This window comes from Vicugna pacos, chromosome 10, assembly GCF_048564905.1.
Source record: "Vicugna pacos chromosome 10, VicPac4, whole genome shotgun sequence".
NCBI classification, from domain to species: domain Eukaryota; kingdom Metazoa; phylum Chordata; class Mammalia; order Artiodactyla; family Camelidae; genus Vicugna; species Vicugna pacos.
The window spans coordinates 18591392-18616104 of NC_132996.1; the positions used below are offsets into that span (position 1 = coordinate 18591392).

At 38.4% G+C, this 24713-nt stretch overlaps 1 protein-coding gene across 11 annotated transcripts in view; it reads left to right on the plus strand.

Annotated features, from left to right (window-relative positions):
* Positions 1-24713, plus strand: part of DLG2 (discs large MAGUK scaffold protein 2) — a 1735130-nt gene that overhangs the window by 1145765 nt on the left and 564652 nt on the right. The gene's annotated exons all lie outside the window — the stretch shown is intronic.

Below are 24713 nucleotides of genomic sequence, written 5' to 3' on the forward strand. Positions count from 1 at the left end.
CTAATATTTGTCATCTTAACTAATTGGCGCTATCATTTTCCTTATAGTTCAGGCCAAAAAAAAAAATCTAGGAGTCTTGTGTAATTACTCTTTGTCCCTCAGCAAAGGAAGTCCTACTGGTACCATAAAAATATATTTCAAAATCAGTCACATCTTATCACCTGCTCTGTTGAATCCTGGTCAAAACCAAGATCATCCCATGCCTGAACCATTGTCATAGCTTCTACTTTTGCCCATTCTTCTCCCCAAAGTAGACAGAGTAATCTTTTTCAAAATAGAAGCCAGATCATACCACTTTTAATCCTAAAACCCTCCAAGGGGTGATAATTACACTCATTATCATCAACTCCAACGCCTTATACAATCTGACCTCTGCTTCCCTCTCCAACATTATGCCTTAACCATCAACTGCTAGAAAATTTCACTTCAGCCACGTTGAATTCCTTATCATTCCTCAAATGCCAAGCTTTTCCCACCTCAAGGGCTTTATATAGGGTGTTCTATATGCATGGGAAAGTCTCCCCTCAGCTCTTTATATGGCTTGTTCATCTCATCATTTAAATATCTGCTCAAATGTCTCCTCCTCAGAAAAACATCTCTCCTTCGTATCCCATTTAAATTAGTACCAACTTCCCCATCATGCTTTTTCCCACTTCATAGCTTTATTATTTCTTAATTGCATTTAATATCTGAAATTTATAGTACTTATTATTTCCTTTGTTAACATCTTTCTCCCCCTAAATATATCCTATGTATAAATATATAGTCACCTCTGTATCCAGTTTGCCTAGAACAGTGTCTGGAACGTAGTATGCGCTCAGTGACTAGTTGGTGGATGACTGGATTATGCCTGTGCTCAGCCACTGTAAGTAGGATGAAGTAGAGACATACGGCCTGCATTTGAATCCTGGCTATATCACTTGCTGGTCAAGTCACTTTAAGCTGAAAACTTAACTTCTCTGTGCCTCAGTTTCCACATTTGAAAACGTGGCTGAAGTATTTATCATCACCTACTAGGACTGTTGTGATTATTAAATGGGTTAATATAAAGTTTTAGAACAGCGTGCATCATTATTATTCTTAATACTTCCTTTATGTTAATATGGTAATTCTTACAAGTGTTATTTATCAGGATCATTGAGGAGGCTTCAAACCTAGCTTCCCAGTCTCAATGAACAATTTATATTAATCTAACAAGAATTCCTTTCACATCAACTTTCCCTACCCCCTCCACCCCCAGTCACTTGGTTAGTTGTCAGACATCCAGTGATGAAGAAGTTATGATGAAGAAGTCTTTGCTGTATGTGTTTACAGCTTATTCTTTTTCTATATTTAATCTCTATAACAATTAATTTAGTAATAAACTAATCACATCCCTATTAGGGATGTTACTGCTAACTTCGTTTAACACATTAGGATGCTCATAATTTAAATGAGTTTAAATTAAACTCAAATTGTCACTTGTCAGAAGTCACAACATTAGTAAAGAATGAAACTAGGATTCAACCCCACACCCAACAAACACAAAAAACCTAAGCTCATTGCCATTAAATTAAACTGCTCTCAATTAAGCTCAAGTGTTTTTCCTCCAAGAAACTTTTCTTGACTTTCCTTCCTGGGAAAGGTGCCCTTCATAAATTAACACAAGGGGAGAATTTCTCACACTACATGATGAATAAATGTCTGTTCCACTGATCTGTGAGTTCCTTGATGGAAGGAAGTCTATTATAGTGTTCTTTATATTACTCTGATGATATAAAAAGAAAAGGGAAAGCCACTGGACAATTTGAGGACAAATTGGTGACTCCTCCACTACAGCAGCATTGGTCAAGGCATTGACTACTTGGCACACACGATGAATCCCACAAATGTCTTACATATGTTTATGTGTCGAACACTTACTGAACCAAGGCACTGTCCTTGCTTCACAGCCTGGGAGAGGACACAGAGAATTAAGTAGGCAGAAACCATGAAAAAGAACAGAGTGCTATGACTGACTACCTGGCCCAGGATGGAGTACGTCCCTGAGGCATTACACCTGAACTTGCTTATGAAAGGTGACAGGAAGCTAGCCATGGAGAAAGGAGCAGAAGAATGGGGACTCAGAAAGTAGCAAGTGCAGATGTTCAGGGGTCCATGGAAAAGTAACATGCTCAAGGAACTGCAAGCAGTTCACAGTGACTGCATCTCAAGTTATGAGGTAGGACCCAGAGTGACCAGGCTGGAGACATGGAGGGGACCAAGAACATAGATGCCTTAGATAACACACAGAGGAATTTTAATTTTGTCTCGAAGGCAATAGAATGCCTTTGAAGAATTTTCAGCAGAAAAAGTGACAATCTTATTTGCGTTTTTAAAAGATCACTTTAGCTGCAGTATCGGGTATATATTTCGTAGGATTCAGGAGATGAAGCAGTTATGCCATTTAAGACCTATAATTAATGGCTAAAGCCTGCCAATGGTGATGAAGAAGGAAATGATTCAAAATATGTTAAGAATGTTAAAAAAGAATAGATTCTGATGATTTGTAGGATGGGAAAATGCCAGAGAGAGCAAAGAAGTCCAAGAGGACTAGACAGTAATCCAACAAATTCCTTTCAGTAACACACTCTGAGCCTCTCAGCGACGGGCATCTGTGGTATTTCAAGCCTTTCTGATACCCTCAGCTCTTATATCAAGGTAGCTGAGTATAAAGTCCATGCCTCTGAGTGATTTGTCCATTATCCATGTATGAAGTTAATAGGTTATGTATCCCTAATGTGATTTATATCCAGAGAAGCTAGTTGACCCAGCATGGATAATAGATTCATCATGCCTTCATAACCCTGCCCAGCATGCATGACTACAATTTAGCAGAGATGTTGAAATGACTATCTGACCATCTGACTACCCCTACCTCCAGCCTCCAGAGAAACAGAACATTTGGAGTGAGTTTCTGACAGCTGCAGAATGTATGGCCATGTGACACTATTTGAATGTTCTATCTGACGAGTCAGGGATATTCTTTGGCATTTAAAAAAAGAATCAAAGAGCTAAGCCATCTCCCCAAATATAAATCATTGATTTTTGTTACTTATTATTTTACCCATGGCAAAATAAATAGATTTATAGGGCAGAGGAAAGTGACTGATTTATTGCACCCTGCGAATTCCTGTAGATGAACTGAGTCTGGGGTATGAGATGGGTAACGTGGGAATTCTTAAAACAGTATTTGTGAACTGCAGGGTAAGAAGTAACCCATGAAAGTTGTCTACTGATGGACTCTCCAGATTCATCCAGGTATTAAATTAATTAGAAACCCACTGGATGTCTGAATCACTTAGGCCAAATTTGTTTATCTCACATTATTGAATTTTCGTGAAGATAAAAATCTCTGAATTCAAATGGAATTAAGGGCCTATTGCTTCAAATAATGTAGAAGCATTGGGTTTCTAAATTTCTGATTTTTCTTGGGTCTCCTTAGCTATTTCAAATTAATAGTAACAGGAACAAAAGACCAGAGTCCCCAAGATATTTGATGGGGTTTCAGTTTTTATATAGTCATCTTTAGCACAGTCTTATTCATTTTAGTTAAATAATATTTAATGCTAGGTAATTTTCTTAAGTGAACTCCAAATCTTATGTATTTCCAATTAGGCATGCATATTTTAGTGTGTTTGAAATATGTGCACACATATGTGTATTTAAAGACATAGATACCATCCAAGCATAAGAGTGTATTCAGACATAAAAATATTTACTTAGTCTGTGTGAATTTTGATCAAAGTTTTATTAGCTTTGTGGAAGGTATTACAAGATATATGAAACAAAAGTAGATTCATATAAGCAATAAAAAGAAGGACAATCTTTGAACTCAGGCCTTATTGTTAATCCAAAATGAGTTACTTCCTGTGTGACCTTGAACATGTTACTTTTACTGTTAAGCCTCGAGTTTCTTCATGATAAATGTGATATGAATATCTATCTTATAGCATTATTGTAAAAAAAATAGAAATATGTAAAATGCTTAAAATAGTTTGTGAAACAGAATGGATGCTCAATATTATTAGTTATTATAAATTGTATACATACACACATTATCTAAGACAGATTTTTTTGGGAAATGTCACTGTTGGTATAACTTCAGGCTATGATTCTAGGTCTAGGTCAAGTGGCAAATGTATGCTCCCATGTGTGTGAGAGAAAGAGAGAAGCAGAGACTATATTTATAGTAAATGCTAAGCTTCTTACGTTATCTCCAGAATGTACGTGTGCCCCATTATCGATGCATTTTTAAGCATGTTGAGTATATAAATGGAGTCTGCCCTGAGTTTGCAGCCATAGATTCCTCTAGAATTAGCCCAGAATGTTTGTCACTCTAGCTTCCCTTCTTTGTTAGCTCACCAGAATTTAGTTCCGGGCTGGACAGGCAGTTACAGTGTTTTCCTTTGTTTTCAGTAGCTTCAGGCTAAGATGTTTGCTTCAGAAGCTCTAATGCCTCCTTAAATTATTTTATTCTAGTGGTACTCCACTTCCAATCTCTACATATGATATAGTGAGCAGCTATTCTTTTTGTCTGCACATTAAAACTGGCAGGAGGAACGTCCTCCTTTTGGGGGGAACTGTTCCTCTCCTCATTTCAACCACATCATTCTGAGGACAGCTCCCAATCATAGTACCCGTGGTCACACAGTGGACTGGTCTAGAGCTACTCATTGGAATTACCTGGTGAGCCAGTAAAAAAATAATACAGATACCTGAGCCCTGTCCTGGACTCAGATGAATCAGAACCTTGGGAATGTGGAACACAGGAAGTCTTTATTTTTAAAACTTTTCTTAGGGATTTGATGTACAGTTTACAGGCTGACATCTGAGCCGAACCAAGCCAATAAGAGCGCTCCTCAGGATTTGTCACCCTGGAGTTTGGGGGTGGCAAGGTGCTACATTCCAACTGCGTAGGATAGCTGTGCGATATGCAACTGCCATGTGAATTTCCTGCCTCGTGGTGGAAGCCCATCTGAGAAAATGAGACTTCCTGCAGAGAAAGCTGGAGACGGAAGATAACAGACAGGGAGAGAAAGAGAAAGAACAGGCAGCATCCGATTTCTATGTTGTATCTGTCTTGAAAACCCCACCAGACAGCCACTCGCTTCCCAATGGCTACAGGAAACCTTCCCTTAGATTTTTCTTTGCCAGACTAGTTCAAATCCGGCATCCATAGCTTGACAACAAGTGGACTTATGCAAATGTATCTTGGTGTTGGGTGTTAGCTGTCACTATGGTGTGAAAGTTGTTGGGTAGGTCATGCGCTAGGCTCATGCTGCCATAGCCTGTTCTCAAAATAAATGTCACCTTGCTTAAATTTGCCTTCTCTAAATTCTAATTGTGCCTCTCACCACTGAGGTAAGGTCATAAAGCAAAGCTCTCCAGCAGGGAATAGCATTGGCAGGTTGCAGTAAACCTTAATACCCCAAAGCTTACACTTTAAAGTAAGCCATGACTGTGTTACAAGTCCTAGAAATAAAAGAAAAAAAAATTTTAAAGTAGCAGGTAAAGAGAATGGCTAGTGACAGGTCTATGAATTTAGGTCTCTACTGTCTAGGAACTTTGATTTGGAAACTAGCAAGCTTTTTATGTGTAGAAGGTGCTTTGCTGTGTTCACCATTGGCCTCAGATGTCAGGAAAAACTTGACTGTTAAAAATATAGTTTACAGACTTTGGGGGGGTCATTAATCTAACTTTTCTTTAGATGTAAGCATCAAAGTCTCAGGATTGAGGAGCGCCTGGTAAACATACCTCAAAGGCCTGATTTAGATGAATCAGCACAAAATGCAGTTTGCTGAAACTCGGCTGCTGACTCCAGCCTTCTTCATTTTTCTTTATAGCTGCCAGCTGAGTTATTCCCCTTCTTTCACCCTACACCCGGTCTGTCACCAGAGTATTAACTAGTGCTCTCCCCCAGTTCATTTGTCTGAGCCTTGGTGCCCTCACATCATCTAAACTGGCCAATATATTTTCTCTGGGAACCACTTGTTATACGATTACCCGTATCTTTTTTCAGCATGGCTCTTGATTATTACAAGCACATCTGATGCTAGCAAAATGGTACTTCTAACACCAGCAGCTCTAAACAAAACCTACAATGGAAAGAGTTGCACAGACATGACAAAATTCTATCATCCCCAATGAAGTTTTCCAGTCTAAGTAGATCTATTTTTGTGACTTGTATCAACAAGGTGTGGATGGTTAAGGAAATGTGGGAAGGAGAGCTCTAACTTGGGGTGCCCTGAGACTTCAGGATCGTGATGGAGGTACTGGATCCAGAGACTTCTGGAAAGCAAAGACCCACGGAGCAGTGCAGGACAGAGGCCCAGCCATCCCACCTGAGTCACTGAATACTGCATCTTGAGAACTGGTAAAGGCTGGGGATTCTATTACTTGCAACTGAACAAACTCTGGTTGATTTTTTTTTTTTTTGTAGCTCCGCTGTCAGGCTAGCAGCAAATGTACATTCTGTCATTCTTTGTGCTTTCTTCTCAAGCACTTCAACCCCTTCTGGAATCATCCCATAGTTCTATGTTCTTGTACAGTGACAAGACAACTTACACATTGTCTTGTCCTCACAGGTAACTGCTCAGCCCCCATTGTCCCTTTCTGAGTTGTCCCTTCCAGTCTGTCAGTTTCTGCTGCACCTTTCCATCGTAGTGAACATTTGTCAGTAGTCCACCCATTTCATTCTTTTCACTCCTTCCTCTTTGCTAACTGTGCCTGGATTTTAGTTCAAATGTCTGCCTCCCTCCACACGACCCATGTGCTTTGATGGAAGCTAAGGTGACTGTGAACTCAAGAGGGAGGTCCTTATTGATTCAGGCCAATGAGCGCATTCTTCTCCCCTGGCCTCCATCAGTGGTGGATATGCACCCCAATCCAGAACAATTAGAGTGAGTTCTGTGACTCTTGCTTAGAATTCTGAGACAGAAGCCCACCCTCTTGCATAGGCATAAAGTGAGGAAGCCTGTAGCTCAGATAGCAGCTTGGAGCCATTTTATGACCATAAGAGGATTCCAGCTTTAGCATGAAGTACCATTTTAGATGGCAGGGTAGGTAAATGGGGGAAGGAACAGTCTTGGTGACATCTTGAGACTGTGAAGCAAATCATCTCTGAAAGCACTCCCTCTGGATTTGTACTAAACAATCATCTCCTTTAATATGTCAACCAGTTTACATTGGGGTTTTTGTTATTGCAACTCAACAAATCCTAAGTGACATAATAGGTCATGAGGATCTTCAGGAAACTGTTCAGGGCCCCGTCTTCTTTGATGTGCCTCAAAATGATTTATCTCTGAAAATGATTCTTTCTCTCCTTTCTAATTCCAATTCAAGGACTCTCTCCCATCCTTCCTCCCCATTTAGTAGGCTTCATACTTATTCCTTCTGCAAAGGATTCCTCTTTTCCCTTTTACTTCCTACAAAAAAAACCCTTCATTTCTCCTAAGCACTTAGGCATTTGGAAACATTAGCAGGGAAGTCTTTGCAGGCTGCTTGTGATTTCAAATCCTCCTCTCCTTACTGCTCCCTATAATGAATACCTGTTTTAATGAGGAGAAAGGAAAAGGAAAAACATGGGGAGAAGAAAAAAATACTAGGATCTCAAAATAGAGATGCATAGCAGGAAAAGCAGAAGTTGTTTCAAGTCTTTGAGAAATGATTAAAGCTAGTGGGTTTAAAAGCTTATGTTTTATCGACTTAGCTTGATGAGATTGATGCATTTTTGCACTTTCAAATTATCTATCCTTTGGAGAAAAGGAATGCACATAATATGAAAATATTCATAGACATCCCAGAACCTCCAAGGCGTGTTAGTTTTAAAGTTTAAAAGTGTTTGGTCTGTGTAGACTCAGCATAAATTAAACAAAGCACATTTAGCCATTGAATCATTGAATGTCACCTTACGTTTAATTTGGGGTCACCAGCTAGGTTCTGTTGATCCTAAAATTGCTCTTCCCACCCTTACTATGTTTGCCTGAGAAGTTCTTAACTCAAAACCCAGCTCATGTGTTACCTCCTCTGAAAAGCTTTGTCAGATTCCCCAGCCAGAGCTGGCTTACCCATCCTTTTCATCACCTCAGGGCTTTCTCACTGTCATCTGTGTTCATATCGTGTCTACCTTATATATGAATTTTGAGGCCCTTAGAGACTGAAATCCTTTTCAATTGGCATTTTCCATCTGGCAGTTTTGAATCACTAGAAAACAAAGTATATCACTGGCAAGAATCATTGCCACTAGAAGAATCATTTAGTCTTTTGACAAGACATAAGATAGATGTTAGATTTTCATCCTGATTGTGTGTATACACACACACACACACACACACAGATACACATACATGTATAAATTTTATATACGTTGTATATAATACATTTTATAATATATATATTTCTTTCATGTATTTGCATGTATTTAAGTGTCTTTGTAGATGGATGGATGGAGAGATAGACAGACAGACAGGTAGGATCTCCTTTTAAGCTGGAGCCAATGCTCATGCTCTTTCGAATGCTGATGACACAATAAGTGAATCAGTCTGTATCATTTATTGAAATTTTAGCTTCATATGTTACTTTATTGTAGTTATCTCAAATCTTAATGATTAGTCCATTACATAAGAGAGCCTCTCTTTTACAGAGAAGAAAGTGTAGGTCAAGGAAGCTAAGGCATTTGTCCATGGTCACAAAACTTGTGTCTGTCCAAACTGGTTGATCTGTCTTCAATTACTATGAGGTACCATCAGTAAGCATGAAAAATATGGAAGTCTTTTTGGACAAAAAGATTTATTCTCTGGCCATAAATGGGTTCATAAATATAAAATGTACTGAAACAGTGCCTGGCCCTACAAGAATTAGTAGTTACTATTACTGGTCTAGTTCTCATCCTGTGACAGTCCTTGAACTGTAACAAAAAAGAGTTCGACATCCACTTCCTCCCTGGAGTCTTTCTTCTGCAGCATCACCACACCCCCATTTCTTTAGCGATTCCCCATACAGTCCCCTTCCTCTGGCCATGCTCTTGGTTATGACTTTCCCTCCTAAAATGTTCTTTACTTCTACAAATATGCATTGACTGTGATGTCTGGAATTCATGCTTTGTTTACTCAACAAGCATTAATTGAGCATCTCTTCTGCAACAGGTGTATTAGAAACTGTGACTAAGTAGTAAATGAGACAGTCATCGCTGTCTGAGAGCTTAGGAGCTGGTAAGGGAGACAGACATGATTTCAGGGAGATGTATCATCATGGAGTGTTGATCAGTCTTGTCCCTTCTTGTTTTATGTAACTGTCTATGACATAAGCCTGGGGGAAAAAAAGGAAATAGAAAAATGCTCTTTCATACTCATTTTACCGTGGTAAAATGAAAACCCAGGCCTTTACATTGGCCACTTATTAAAGCAAATGTTTCTTAGTTCGTGGTATGTTTCTCTCTGTCTACATTCAGTGATAAAATATACAAGTGGCAGAGTATTTTGTAAGGGCTATTTATTACTACTTCTAAATTAAACTTCTGTCAGTGTTATTTAACCACCTTCTCTTCAAGTGTGTTTCTTGAGGGACAGGCTGTCTTCAGACTGGGCTGTTTTGACAGAAATTATGACAGAGGCTTTTCAGCACAGTCTGTCATGTTTGGCAGTGCCTATAAAGGATGCTCTTAGGTGAACGGACCAAATCCTGGGCCAACACTGGAGGATGCAACAGAGATGCAGTACAGTGCTTTGCCTGGACAACCTGTGCATCACTCGGATTCCGTTGTTCTTCTGAATAAGAAGGGGATTTCTTTTTCAAATATGTGGGAAAATATCTGGACATCTGAAATATGTGATTAAATCTATTTATTGTATTACTTCATGTAATCTTTCTGGCAGAAATTCTCTGAAGTAATTATTATCATACTGTCTTGCAAACTGAAGCGTTGAGTGAGAAAGTGACTTTTTTAAGGCTGCACTGTTTGAAAGGGGTAGAGCAGAAATCTGAACTGGAGACTGGTTCTGTTCTAAAATTTCACAAAGAACCTCTTGCTCTATAATCTCAGTGTCTCTCCATCCCTTGTCGAGGCGGCTGTGTTGTTTCACAGGGCACGGTGCTCTTCCCCTCGGAAAGCTTGCCATCTGAACTGCGGATGTGAGGATTCTTGCCTCTGGTTTCCAAAGGGATGTTTCTTGATGTGGTGTCTGCATTTGTGCTCAGTAGGGAAGGAAGAGTAATGACGTTAAGTGAAGGGAGCACTGACTGTGAAATCAGTTACCTTTTAAAGCTCAGGGTTGTTGAATTAATAAATTAGTCTTAGAAGGCTGTGTATTATTCTTGGAATCCTGAGAAAGGAAACTGAGTATTAACCCATTCCACATCCATAATGCACAATTTATAGCCACATACAGACTCGACCATATGGTGGAAACACTCTTTCATCCTTTCAGGTTATTTTGTGTTGGGAGCCCCACATACAGCAGGGCTTTTAACTGACTTGTCTTGTGTGATCAAAATAATAAAACATCTGTTGATAATAACCTTGAGAACAAATTGGTGTTTCCCAAACTTGCCTGAGCTATAAAATGTTACTGTAATCATGAATACAAGATGTGGAGACAGCATGTGAAGCACACGCACACGCGCACGCACACACAATTTGATCGTGTCACATCAGAAAAGTCTGCCCACCAGCATTGCTGAAACCTCATTCACAGAAAACTCAGCTTCACTGTGAATATGTGGGGCTATTTTTTTTAATGGTAGAAATATGGTTGTGAGTTCTTAAAAAGTCTACAAAAGATTAAATAACCATACTTAGGCAGTTGCATATGAAGCATGTCAAAACTGCATAGTTTCAAAACCTCAGGAGAAAGTTGAGCCTTCTGAACATTTATAAGTCACCAGCGAATTGCCAGGCCCCAAACCACCACAGAATTTCCTGGCTGTCTGGTAAGTGGCTATAGCCTGCGCAGTTGCAGCCAGAAACCTCCTGTGTGCTGGAAAATCTGCGATTCTCATCACAAGCTCCCCTTGCACGTCCTGGGACCACAGTCTGGCTAGAAAGAGGCCTTGGAACGTTTTGCAATGTTTTCATTTCTGTTGTGCCCCCTCCCTCCACTTCTGCCATCGGTATGAAGTTCCCTTGCGCAGAGCAGAATTCTTAGTAGAAATTCCAAAAGGAAAATTCAGTGAAACATTTCTACCTTCTGCTTTGGGTGCGTGTAGGAAGTACGGCGGACCTTTCAGCTCCCGGAAGTTCTGAACGCCCTGTTTTATTGGGCCCGAGTGGAAGCGCACTCAGTTCTTACGACGAGTGCTATTACCCACTCCCTTGCCACGCAGAGCCCTCCAGAGACCTTGCCTTGACCATAAACACAAATTAAGTGTTAGCCAACTGCCGAGTTCCTGACCCAGTGTTTCCCGCCATACACTGGCTGAAAATCTCAGTTCCAGCCAATTGCTTCCTGTTCGCTATGTGGCTTCCTGAGCTCACCGTTAAAATTTTGCTCACTGTCCTTCCCAAGTCTACCAAACCGTATCCTTCACTCCTTTAGAAACTGGCCCACTAAAGGAAGAGAATCATTTATAATACGCCGTTTCCTTTTAACACAGATGCGATGATTATAGTAATAATCGCTTCTAAGTGCTTGAGATACGCTACTGGGGCCGCCAGTGCTTTATTTGAGCTCTGCAACAAATAACCATTTAGCTTTTCTAATCTCATCTGGAAGATAGGAAAACTGAAGGTTACAGTAGTTAAGTAACTTGGATGTAAAATCATTGCTATTCTGGGGCCAGAATTCAGTCCCAGGATTGTATCTGTGCAAGTGCTTTTGCTTGCAATAAACCTATGTTATAAGTGTTATTAAAACCCTTATACAGATAAGGACATTGAGTTAAGGGATTTACTCAAGGTTTGGGGTTTATTTGGAAAAAAACAAATAACAGAGAAGAACCTTGCACTGTGTATCTCTAGAGCATCCTAGTATTACTATCCGTATTAGATGTATTACCCTCCACTCTTCTCACCTTGGGATCACCATTTATTTAGCCAGAAAGCAACTCTTACTAATCAGCCACTGGGTCAAGTCCGCCTCTTTCATCTCTCTCACATCCACCTATTTTCCCCAGACACACTACCTCGGTCGGGCCACTGTCATCTCTCACCGGGATCATCGCAGCCTCCCAGCTAGTTGTCATGTCTGAGTTGCAGGTCCCCTTCACTGAGGTACCCACACCATAGCCAGTGGGATCTTTCTTAAGACGAAGCATGCCTGGGATGCACTTTACTTACACTGATGTTGTAATCTCCAACCTTCTTGGCTCAGCCCCACCAAGACCTTACATGTTCTACCTCTCACCTAAGCTCCAGTTCTTCCCTTACCGTTCTTTCCTTGCGTCTGTACTCCAGCCACATGGCATGACTTGAAATTTCCCAAACTCAGAGGATTCTTTTTCTCACCTCCTCCTTCCTGTGAATGCTCTTCTCCATGCGCCACCCCTTATGTCTCACTAACACCTGCTCAAACTTCGTATGTGAGCTGAGGTATTACCTCCTTCCAGAAGCTTCTCTGGCACATCCCTTGATCCTTTAGTGTCTTCCTCCTCTCTTGGGTGTTTGAATGTCCTCTGTCAGGAAGACGTGTGGGCCCTTTTCCAGAACTTATGAGCTGACCTCCCTTGGTAGCTGCTCAAAATAATATTAACAGCCCCAATTTTTTGTCCTGCATAAAGAGTGCATATATATAATTAAAGAGAAAAAAATAGAGTGACCTAGTTGCTTCTCTGTCATAATTATGCACCCATTCATAGGTACAAATTTTCCATCCTACCAGAACCCACCTAGAGGTGGAATCAGATATTAGAGTCTCTGCTGAAATGTTTAGCAACATTCACTCATTCACTCAGTCAGTAAATATTTACTGATCAACTAGCATGTGTTATGTATTGTTTAAATCTTAGGGCATATAGCAGTAAAGAAAACAAAAATTCTTAACCCTTGGAGAGTTGTATTCTAGTGAAGGAGATATTAAATACACTGAACAAGTAAAAGGAATATTACATTAAATGGCAATAAATGCCATGCAGAAAAAATAGAGCAAATTTATATTGACCTTAGTTGCCCCAACAGATAAAAGCTATTTAATGTTTCCCCTGAAATGGGAATTGCCATTTAAAATGGTCATTGTTCTTCATCCTTTGACTTACAGTATGGATGGCACACATGCATACATACACACACATACCCTACTCCCCGCCAACAAGGGAGATTCTCTGGAACAAGACTGCATGTGATAGAATTCTATTTTTGGTTTCTATTTGGTGCTGGAAACCAGGCCTATTTCACTGGTAACTGGGTGACTGAGAATTGACTAGATCTAAAGGCACGGTGTGTGCCCTGATGAGTTTTCAGAGATAAGAAGCTAAGCTTTGAATATGAATGTGCTTCTGAGCCTTGTCAAGGCCTGAAATAAGAAGCTGACCACTGGTACTTGTGCTCAGAGTCCCCACAGTTTCAGAAGCTTTGAGAAGTAGCATTTCTCAACCCATATTAAACTTATCTCTTTTCTGTGGAGTCAAGACTATAATTCAAGAAAGCAATGTTGAGTTGCAGTGAAGCTATATTTGCTAAATAATTATTTGTTCCTTTCTCTCCAGGAATACTCTTTCTGCCTACTTCCTCAGTTGGATCAGAAACTCTTCCTAGATGCTGCCTTGACATCCAGGCACATATCACACTGTATCATGATTGCCTGTTTCCTAGTCCATCATCCTATTTTCTCTCTCTGCTAAACTGGGCTTCCTTGAGGGCAATATCATTCATTGCTGAATTCCAAGCATCTAGCAGACTATGGGCCCCTAGTAAGAAATGCTTGAAGAAAGGATGACAGGTCTCTACCAATGTAAGGAGTCCATATTATAGAATCAGAAAATATTAGAGCTAGGGAAGGTTGACAGCTAATTCAAACCTATAATTTGATTTTGATTGATGAGGAAAATGGAGCATCACAGAGGTGAAAGGGCTTACTCAGAGTCAAGACAAGAACCTAGTATTAGGATAAAAAATAAACACCCCATATCATTTCTTCCTCTGGTAGGAAATTTCTGATGATGATATACACTAATGAAACATACCCTTTTTTGAGCAATCAAAAATAAAATGATTAATTTTTTTATAAAGTACTTTTTAAATGAAAGTGAGCTACTTCAGTTTAGCTATGTACATTTTGCAACACAGTATTTTTCATATGTGGTTTGGCTCCAACTCCAACCCAAAACAGAATGCTGGAAATAAAAAATCCTATAAATATTTAGCAGGTACACCAAACTGGGCATTCTGAGATGATATTTCCACCAGTTTCTTTTTTCCTACCCGAAGAAATCACGTGGCATCAGTTACATCTCCAGAACTGGAAGCATCAAGAATGGGAATAGCATACATTTCCTCCTTTATTTGCCTTGGAATGTTCATTCTGCTCCCTTGAAGATATTAGAGTTTTGAATATTTGAATCTCTTTTTTATTTTCCTTTTAAACATATTATATATCCTGATTCTTGTGACTTCGTATTATCACTGTTTCAGAGGAGAAAGATTTGAGGTAAAAATATTCCTTCAAACTTCCTGCCTGGTTGTCTTTGTCACACCAGGCCAACCCCACTTACCTGTTTAAACTTCTAATTTTTTACAGCTTTTCAATATATTTGGTCAAGGGCAATCATCTTCTGACTTTACTTCTGTAAATAGAGTTTTCCTTCAAAGATATCCTGGTTGTTTGCTCCTGATAATTTTGATTTGTTTTCCCCATTTCCTGTTTAAGACGGAGACACTTTCATGCCTTGAAAATCCAAGATTTAAAATGTGCTAATTCTTAGGCTGCAGTGCTGTTTCATCTCTCTTTTCCTAGCAACTTTCAGCCAGCCTTCAGGTCTTGGTTTAACCATTATTTCCTCAAGGAGAATGTCTCTGACTTTTGAATCTAAATTAGCCAGCCCCTGTTATTATTCACGCCATAGTACTTGTGATTTTATATGAGTTTGCTTATTTCTCTTTTTAACATCTGCCTCTATGTTTAGATATTAAACTCAATGAGAGCAGACACCATCCTTGTTTTGCTCACCAGTGACTGTGTAGCATCTAGCACAGTGCCTTGCACATAGTAGGTTCTCAATAAATTGAAGTATATTAAAAGAAAACTTTTTCTAAGTATCGAGTGGTAAAAATTCTTTCTGCCTTTTTTTTTTAATGTACCATTGTCTTGGAGCTCACTTTTATAAACAAGGCATATGATCAGGAATTATTTCCAACTGGGAGAGTGAGAAGGATACAGTAGGGAGTCAAGTGATTTTCTCATGCTTCCCATGTTCTTTTCTAAGCACCTGTCCATCACCACCCCATCACATGGCAGAATTCTGCAAGCACAAACCCAAAGCCACTAGATACCCATATTAGATACTCTGACAACACCATAGTAGATCTGCTCTGCCCACATCAGTAATTCAGTGCAAAACTCAACGGTTTTCAAACACTTAGAATAGGCTGTGCCTATGCTAAGCTCTTTGATAACCACCTCCATTTAGCTAAAAGCCTTGATCAAATTCAAGCCAGGAAAGAAGCAATCCATATCCTGCTGTTGATATATATAAGCAACTAGAATACAGAAGGCATTTGAAAGCTCTCTGTGGGACATCATAATTAAATAAGTAATCCCAATATATGTCAGAAGAATTATCTTCTGTCTCCTTTTTGTTTCTTCATCCTTTACCCCTCAGCCTTAATTCTTCTCTCTGCCTTTGCATGTAGGGTCATGCCTGAGCCACCTTTCCATCCGCATCTGTGACTGCGCCACCTCACAGCTGCTGCACTGCATGCAGATACGGTTCATCCTTACAATCCTAGCCCTCTAGTGCTTAACTGACAGTAAACTCTTGACAAATAATAGGTGAATGAATGAGATGCTATCGAGTCTAAGAGAAGAGGGTACCAAAACCTCAGTGCAGAGAGTAGGAAGGTGAAAAAATAGACCCCATTTATGTATTTATGTATGTGTGCATGTGTATGTATCTGTGCGCACGCACACACACACACAACTCTGCTCAAAGGGCTCACATCTACTTTGGAGGATTTTAAGGCATATTTATCCTTAGAACATTGAAACTTTACTATAGGCTTTAATAACCTAAGCTGGTTCATCTCCCTCTTCATTCACCTCTCTCTTCCCTGCTTTGGACAGCTGGTCCTCCATTCATCAGTATACCCATGTTTCCTAAGTTACCTCCTGCTCTCTGCCTCAGAACCTCAACCTCTTCCTCTTTCAAAACCAGTTTTACTACTTACCTTCTCCATGATGCCTCTCCAGCCTGTATCAGAGGACATGCTGAGGCTCTGGCTGTCATAATTAGGGACATGCGTTGTACCACATATACTTGCCCATCTTACAAAGTCCATGTAAATGTAGGGTTTTCTGATTTCAATATCTAGATTACACTCACTGCACCTTGGTGTTTTCCAGTGTATGTTTGTCTTCTGAATGATGACCTCCCGTTTGTTTTTCTGTTCTCTGTGTGATTTTGTTTCTCAGAGCAGGTGGTTCCACTTGAAATCTGAGATGCTTCTCTAAAAGTAATTTGAAGAGGGGAATCAATTGGGCCCATTTACTTCTAAGTTTACAAGTATAAATTTCATGCATTTTATCCTCTAGTTGGTTTTTCACTCCATTTTGAAGAGTGGTTTATTTCTGCTGTTATGACCATTTAGGTCACAGGCTGGATACAAATGGGCCACTAAAGAAGCAGTGATACATGATTATTTTACCCTAGCAGTTGCTTAGGAGTGATCATTCTTGTAGATACATATTGCTGCTTTTCTGCTTGTACATATTTAATAAGTTCTTGTAGAGTAGAGATTGCCCTGTATAGCAATGATGCCGTGTATTTCTTCATATCCTTGGCAGTGCCTAAAATAAATCTCTTCCTAGTGTAGGTGTTGGTGAAGGTGTGATTTTTCTCTTGTTTCCAGGGGGATTAGCAAGTATTTAACTTGTCTTCCTATGTAGAACAAAATGTTGCAATGGCATTTTTTTCATTTTTCAGTTTTATTAGGTAGGATTGTTAACAGTTTGACTGCACGTGTACAATATATCACATGTAAATATATATACACGATATACTGCACATTTTTGAATTTATGTATATGTACTGTTCATTGTTTCTAAGAATGTTTAGAGCTTTAGCTTTTTAAACTTACATAGTTATCAAAGGAATAAGGCCAACCACAAAATAAGAATTAATTCAGAAAGATACATGCACCCGGCTATTAACAGCAACATTCTTTATAATTGCCAAGATATGGAAACATCCTAAGTGCACATCAATAGATGAATGGATAAAGAAGATGCAGCATATATATGTAATGGAATACAACTCACCCATAAGAAGGAAGGGTATTTTGCCATTTGTGGTCCATCATTCACTTTTTTTTTTACGCTTCAAAAATCAGAATTTTATAACTGGCATAAACATTTCTGCAGGGGTATTTTTAACACGTCACAGGTTGATTCATTCTGAAACAGTGTATTCAAATTTGTCTAACCTGTGTGTAGAAAATAGTTTCGGATTCGTACTCCCCCTTCTTGAGATTGTGGCAGTTCAATCTAGGCCTTCTACTTTATGTCTCATGGAATATATTTATTATGTGCTATCCCAAGAATATATATAATTTTTCATAATTGGTAAAGCTAGGGAATAGCTGTATAAGGTAGAACTTTTGTAAAATTACTAAGTACTTAATATAGTCCTAAATACTGTGTTAGTACTTTTTATTATTAGTGAAAGTATCAAATACTTAATATGGTACTAAATACTATATTACTATATGTTAATATTATGAAAGTCCTAAGCTTGAGAATAAAGAAAGAGTAGGTTTCTGGAAATACAGTCACTGGTTAGTTTTTTGTTTTGTTTTATTTTGTTGAGATATAAGTCACAGGTAACTTACTTTAAAGAGATTTCTTTGGAGGACTGAGGGGAGGTGCAGGCTGAATGCCTAAAACTCACGTGTAAGACTTGATGATCACAACGTAGAGGTCTTTCACCGTAAGCCTCATGGTTGAGGTTAGGATTTTCCTTCAGTTTTTCCTCCAGCAAAATGTGAAAAGACTACAAATATTTGCAGGGTAAATGAACTTAAGAGTGTGTGTTTTGCCTTCTAAGGAACAACAACTGTAAGCTTTTTGCCCTCCCACTGGCCATGGCTGTTTGGAATCCAGATGGCAAGCTGGCTCCCAATAAACACTCTTTCTTAGCAATATATTATTTGACAGTGGAATTGTGTGCAGCATTCAAATTTGAGACTTACTGGCATATGTAGCTTAGGTGTTAAAACTTGGAGGACATTTGGACAGTTTACTACATAATTAAAATTGGAATCATCATGGAAAATTCAGATGACAGGCTAAGGTTTTTCACAAATGCCCTCCTGGGCATGAGACCTTCCTGCTACCAACCTCTTATAGCCAAGGACCTTCGGGAAATCACTTAACTTTGGGGGCCTGTATCTCCTAGTCTGTAACTATATAGAGGTTCAGTGAGATAACCTCTTAGTCCTTCCCAGATTTAAAAGTGTCCTTCTAAGCCTGAAGGACTGAATGTATTTTATTACATCTAAATACTTTCTCTTTAGTCATTCTGGGAAAAAAAAATCTGTAAATGAAAACCTGTGCAGGTCCCTGAAACACTTTTCCCCTGACCCAGTTGGTGTAATATTTCACTTCATTTTCATCTGCCAGAGATTGAATGACTTTGCTTGGGTTCAGGGTCATTAAGCTAAAATAAAAAGACTCCTTTAAAGAACACTAATTGACAGCTTAGAAGTCTCTGGCAGAAAATGCCCCCCAAAGGAGAATTATTTTATAAACTGTCTGTTGAACTCTGAATTGAGAAGCACTTTTAAAATCCACATGTTTGTTCAACTTAAACTGCTGCTGCTTGTGTTTTTTCCCGTTAGGGGTCCTGGTTTACCAGGTGCATGGCCTCTGTTGTTTACATCAGTCAAGTGGGTATCGCCCCCTAGACTGATCCAGTTAGCCAAAGATTGATCCAATTAGCCAAAGATTAAAATTTCTTACTCAGGGTGCAACAGAGGAGGGAGATTTTTGAATATATTTATACAAATATAATCCAATGCAGGATGACAAAATTAAGAAGGAATCTGATAGAGAAGGAACAAAAGAAAAGGAGATGCGTTTGGTCATGTGTGTATTATTCACTTCTTTAGCAGGAAGAAGTGTTCTTCATACAAGTAAGCTCTTTAATAATAAAGAGCTGTTTTGAAATTTGTAAGTGATAGTAAATGTACATGATTGGTAAAATATAGAACTGTATGAGAAATTGATAGTGTAAAAGTGTTTTAATCATTAAAATACAGTTTAGTTATCAAGAGAAATAATCCAATAAAGTGTATATTGATAGTATTTATAAGCAGACCTAAGATATAACTAACTACACATATTCCTACGTGTGTCAGTAACACAAGGCCGTCTTTGACCCGGGTCTCAACTACTGGTCTAATGTGATTTTATACCCTCCTCCTACCTATCCAGCTGCCTACTCAACCAAATGACTATAGTTCACACGTATTTATTAAAGTGCCTACTGTGTGCTGTACAATTTTATGTCCTGGGCATATAACAGTAAATTCATAAACTCTCACTCCAAGGAATAAACATTCTGAAGGAAGAATGCCTGCTGTAAAGAAGCAAACAAATGTTTTACAGATGTTAGAAGTTGTCAAGGGTTATTTTGGCTTGAACTGTGTCCCCCCAAAAAACATGATGAAGTCCTAACCTTCAGTGCCTGTGAATGTGACCTCACTTGAAAACAGGGTCTTTGTAGATGGTCATGTTAAAATGAGGGCATTAGAGTGGGCCCTAATCCAGTATGACTGATGTCCTTATAAAAAGTGGGAATTTAGGCACACGCACACACGCACACACACACCCCCCACATGAAGATAAAGGCAGAGATTGGAGTGGTGCACCTAAAAGCCAAAGAATATCAAAGATTTCCAGCAAACCACCAGAAGCTAGAAGAAAAGCATAGAACAGATTTTCCCTCACAGCCCTCAGAAGGAATCAACCTTGCCAGCACCTTGATCTCAAACTTGATGTCAATCAAGTCAGTATTGCCCCCAAATGCCTTATTGATCCAATTAGCCAAAGACTAAAATTTATTACCACATGGTGCAATGAAAGGGGAAAAATTTTGAATATATTAGAGTCAACTCCAATGCAGGCTGACAAAATTAAGAAGGAATCTGATAGAAGGGAGAAACAAATGCACAGTTAGATGTATCTAGCCATGTGTCTGTTATGCACATCTCTAGCTCGGAGACTTGTTTTTGTGTAAGTAAGCCCCTGAATGGTGGTTAGTTGTTTTGAAATCTAGTCTCCAGAGCTGTGAGATAATAAATTTCTCTTAAGCCGCTCAATTTGGGGTGATTTGTTATGGCAGCCCTAACAAACTAATGTAAGTGTTAAGGAAAAAAATTAAGTAGGGAAGAGCAGTAAGGAGTGTCAGGAGTTGAAATTTTAAGTGATGTGGTCAGGCCTCACTGAAAAGATGGCATTGGAACTTGGACTTGAAGATGAAGGAGCAAACCCTGCAAATAATCAGAGGGAATAGCAAGTACAAAATGACTGAGAGTCAAGTGAGGCAAGCAAGTTCTAATGAGAGTGATCAGATGCAGTGAGCAAGGTGGGAAGTGGTCAGAAATAGTATGAGAGACGGATTAGGTTACATTGTTTTAGGCAAGTCATGGCTTCGCAAATGCTCGGGTCACAGGACTGCTTTATAGTCTTAGAACTATTGAGGACACTGAAGAGCTTTTGCTTGTGTGGCTTGTATCTGTTGACATTTACTGACTACAAAACTAGCAATTTTTAAACTATTCATTAGTTCATTTAAAATTAATGATAAAACCTATTTTGTTAACATTATAGCACTTCTATGAAAAAGAAAACTGCATTTTCTAAAGCAGAATTAGTGAGAAGACTAAACACTCTAAGATGTGTGACCTTGGGCAAAATACTTAACTTTTCTGAATCTCAGTTTCCTCATCTGTCACTAGCTCATAAGATTGTTGGGAGGAATAAATAAGATAATGCTAAGGGTGGTACACAGTACATATGACTGCCCTGTGGGCAATGGCTACTAGTTTGTGGCTTTTATGATTGTTATTTATAATTAAATGTAACATCAGTGTCAACAGTGAGGACACTAGACCATACAATGTGCAGGCCACTGTCCTGTGTTTTGGGGAGGAAGAGACAAAGGTAACTGAGCCCCTGTTTTCCAGGTGCCCATGATCTAATTCGAAAGGAGGGATATGTAAAATAGTACTTTATATTAATTCTCTGTACCATTTGTAGTGTCTGTCTAAATTGAATCATGTATGTATGTATTCTGCATTTTCTTCAAGACAATACAAGATGATGTATGTCAGTTTCAAAATAACTGGCAGATAAAGAATTCTTGGGTTCAGAAAACGGAATTGCTCCACAGGATTAGGGAATTATAGGAAAGCTTTGACGTGGATATGGAATTTTGCTCTATTGTACAAATAGGATAAATAACCAGAGAGAACAAAAAAGGCATTCCAGGCCCAGAAATGAGGAGTAAAATCATCAAGACTGGTCAGTCATAGTATGTTCAAGTAAGAGTAAATAAAACAATTATTGGAAGGACCAAAAGATCACCTAGAGCTTTAGCAGAAGCAGGATTAGAAAGGCTGGTAGTTCAGAGCTAAGTTTGAGTGGGAACCTTATGCTCACTAAGGAATACTGGAATCTGTATCAGAATTGAGTACCTGCTGAGTTCAATCCTCTACTAAACAGCTGGCTTCATCACTTGAGGTTCTCCAAGAGCAATCAGTGTAGTGATGTGAGACCCTGCTGGGAGTCCTGCTGCCTAGGTTCAAATTCCAGTGCAGCCACTCATTCATTCTCTCTATGCCTCAGTTTTACCATCTCAAAAATAGGGAGACTCATACTGTTCATAGAGTTATTACAAAGAGCAAATGAAATCATATGAGTAAAATTCTCAACACTGAACTCTTCTAACAGGGGCCTGGTGCAGCCCTGTTGAGACCCAGGGGAAAATATGAGAGTCTTCAGGAATTTCCACCCCATCCCTTTTCCATTACATACTGCTATTTCCCACTTCCTGAGAGCTGTTTAGCACTGTCCATCTACTTTTAATCATCCATGAACTAAGCAAATGTTTACTGTGGCCTCTGTTTGTGCCACATATTGCTAGGTATTCAGACTGGTCTGTTACTGTTCCTTCAATGACTAAACACAAGGCTACATGCCCTATTATTGTCCGATCCACAGTATGCACATTTTGACTTTGTTCCATTTCCTTCTAGAGTTTCTCTCCCATCTTAATCACCACAGTTAGATCTAGACCAAGAATGAGACGATGATTTGAACTAATCCCACTGCTCTCATGAATCAGACAAAACGAGAAGAGTTGTGGGTTTTATGGAAGAAACAATGTCAGGACTAAAGGAGTAATAGACAAACACAGGCTGTCATACATCTTAGTGGGAAAGTGACATTTCCTAAACAAAATATCCAAGCCCTGCCTAAAAATGCTGTTGCCACTTAAATCAGCACTATCAATGCCAAACTAGAAATATGCATTAAAAACACCTATGCATATGCATTAGGGCACTTGTTCTAGAAAAGAACAGGAAACAAAAATAAAAGTGGTTTATCTTCTGAAAAGGGAAAGTTTGTAAAGAAAGAGGCTTTATTCTACTGCAAATAGCACAAATGAGTTACTACAAAAGCAAAATTACTCGATTAGCTAATAAAAGCCACAGGAGTCGTAAAAATATACACAATTCTATTTAGAGACTGCAGTTAAATTCTATAATTAATATGAGGTCATTAAATGTTTATATCTGCCTTAAATCCTTTAGATGAAGATTCTAATCTGTTTTAAATTTGGCTTAAATATGCTGTTAGATTTAAGTAACTATTGAAGATGATTCTAAAAACAATTGTTTTAAAAGCATAGATAAAAAATATACTTACAGTGCTGTAAAAATGAGAAAGCTCTGTGTATGCAAAGGTTAGAATTAAAATAAGAGTACATAGGAATGATTCAAGATTTATAAAAATAAGCCATCAGTTTTCTCTCTTCCAAACATGATAAGAAGAAATTTAGGCTTTTCAAGTTCTAAAGAGTCCTGGAAGAAATTCTTAAGGTATATTTAGAATATTTTTATAACCTATGTAGAAATTTAGGAAGACATAAATAAACTCAAATAAAATAAAGTCTGTGTACTTCTGTCATTTTATATATCTCAAGTTTTTTTTTAACAAATCTGAGGTTGTATCATACCTATTATTTTAAAATGTAATTTTCTCATTTAACAATATATTAGAGCACTTTTCTATTCCATAAACATGATTCTAAAATATTAATTCTAATGTTGGTTTAGTTATTATATAATTAAACTTATGTACCATAATTTATCAAATTGGGTATTTATTAATGGACATTTAAATTTATAAATTATAGCCAGGATACAGGTAACTCCTTGATGAACAGCTTTATCCTAAATCATACAAATATTATTTATTTTAAATAAATACCTAAAAATGTATTTGCTAGTTTGAAAAATATAACATTGACCTTGGATATTTTTGAGCTTCTCTCCAGGTGGGTTGTACCATTTGATGCTCCCTCTGGCATAATATGCAAGAGCTTTGCATATACCACACTCATGGTTCGTTCATTCATTTTTTCATGCATTCATTTATTCAGTATGTGTTTACTGAGGACCTATTGCCTGACATTGTACAAGAAATTGAAAATACTAAAGTTAACTAGATATCTTCTTAGAATGTCCAGTTTAGTGGGCAAGTAAGAGATTAACAGACCAGTTTACAAAATGTGTTAAGTATTACAAAGGAAGTAAACAGATGGTCTAATTTTTATCTTTGCCAATTTGATGGGCAAGGTTGTTTATTGTTTTATTTGCATTTTATTACTAGTGAGGTTGAACATAGTTTTGTAAGCCTACTGATTGAATTGCACTTTTTTCTTTTCAGAGTTATCAGTATATACACCCCTTGTGCATTTTTTAATTCACATGCTTACACATTATCTTACTGAGTTTTTAAATCTTATTATGTATTAAAACCATCTATATTTTGTCTTTTAAACTTTGTATCAGATGATTTCTGATGCATACAAGTGGTCAACTCTGTTAGTATTTCCTGTAGAGTTTTCTTTCTTTGGTATTATGTTTAAAAAGGGCACCCTCTTTTTGAGATCAATTACACCTGCCCCTGTATTTATTTTTCTGTATTTCTGTTCTACAGTTTCCATCAGTTCTTATCTTTTTCTTGAGATTTCAACCTCTCTCTTTCTTGATCTTGCTCATTAACACTTAAATTTATTCAATTATTTGCCATATAAACGGAATCCTTTCTTCCATACACCAGGTAACTATCCTAACTCTACAAACCAGTCACAGCCACATTTCTTTTGCTCCTCCATTCTTCATCGTCTTCTCATTCAACAAACCATCCTAATATTGTTTCTTTACCCAATGAGTTCCTCTACCATTCTTGCTAATGTCTCTAGTAACCTCCACATTACTTAATCGAATGGATTTGCAGATACTCAGAGATGGAAAAGTTAAA